This window comes from Frankliniella occidentalis, unplaced genomic scaffold (genome assembly GCF_000697945.3).
Source record: "Frankliniella occidentalis isolate FOCC.00 unplaced genomic scaffold, Focc_3.1 Scaffold3, whole genome shotgun sequence".
Lineage (NCBI taxonomy): Eukaryota > Metazoa > Arthropoda > Insecta > Thysanoptera > Thripidae > Frankliniella > Frankliniella occidentalis.
In genome coordinates, this window is record NW_026267133.1 from 3,391,663 (window position 1) to 3,393,074 (window position 1,412).

The following is a 1,412-nucleotide window of genomic DNA, read 5'->3' on the forward strand; positions in this document are numbered from 1 at the left end:
ACACCTGACCCTTTGCCCCCCCCCCAGCGTGCTCTATAAAGCCTGCAGGACCGGGTCAGAAAGTCCGTATGTTGTAGTTAGTCGAGGCCAGGCGTGGGGCTGCAGTGTTTGGACAGACCTATCGGATGAACAAGGACTACGGGGGCGGGGGAGGGGAGGAAGGGGTTCGCTTTGGCCGTGCCAAAGACGACGGAGCAGTTTCAGCCTGAAAGACGACACTGTTGTAGGCCAGCAGAGCAAGAAGAACAAGTTTGCCACGTAGTCTGTGCTGGTGAGGCCGGGGCTGCTGGTCCGGCGGAGGAGCAACCCTTGCTGCCGCCGCCGCCACCGCCGCCGCTGCTTCGCGTCGGTTAAAAAGTTTTCCACAAACTTTCGGCCGGCAGCGTCGTCTGCTTTGCTCCCCCCTCAGACTTGGAAGCGGAAGCCGGCAGTAAGGTGTTGTGAAAGGGCGGTGTGGTGGCGTCGCGGCCGGGGGCAGCGCAGAGAGGACGGTCGCTGCCGAAACGATATCAAAGTAAATACACTCTTTTTTTTCTAACTCTCTCGTGTTTCTCTTTTGCGTGTGTTGCAGGCCGACGGACTCTCCCTCCAGATCCGCAGCGGGAGACGGAAGGGGAGAGCAGAGCGGAGAGCAGCGTATACCGCGCTGGGTAGAACGATTCATTAGCTCTCCACATCTACTTGGTGGTGAGTGTTTCCAGCAGTGCACGTTTTATCACATTAGTGAATGTAACGTCACACAGGCGATGTGTGTAGTGCATCAATAGTTCTTGCAATACACCGATAAATGTAAAATTTCATCCACATAAAAACGAACAAACAAACAAACGTACGTCCACCCAGGTGCAAAGTTTGCATCTTGTCTGGGCGTGCTTAAAGGGGGATTTACGATAGAACGCAGCGAGCGTACCTTCAACGCTAGCGTAGTCGTCAGAACAGGCTTAGGGGGAGTGGAAGCAGAGGACCTTACAAGCGTTGTTTTTTGCGCTAGCGGCAGAACTACGCTTGCTGCGTTGTAAATCCACCTTAACTAACGTTCGTCTCTTTTTCAGAGTGCGCGCGCCGCTGTCGACTGCACGGGCGGCGGGAGCGCCTGGCGGCTCGGCAGCCCGCCCGCGCCGGTGCGCCACGGGTCGGCCTACCCCGCGCTCGTACGGCGCTAGCCGGGCTGCGGTCGGAGCCACTCCCAGAGAGGTCCCGAGCTAACGCTCGCCCGCGCGGGCGTGGCGTAAGCGAACATGGCTGGGCTGCGCTATGAGCCCCCCGCGGCAGGACAAAGATGGTTAGCGCGCGACCGCGCTCCCGCCCGGCCCTCCAGCGAAAGCTGCTGGAAACATGGTGTTATTGTGGTGGGTGGGAGAAAGAGAGAGAGAGAGAGAGAGAGAGAGAGAGAGAGAGAGAGAGAGAGAGAG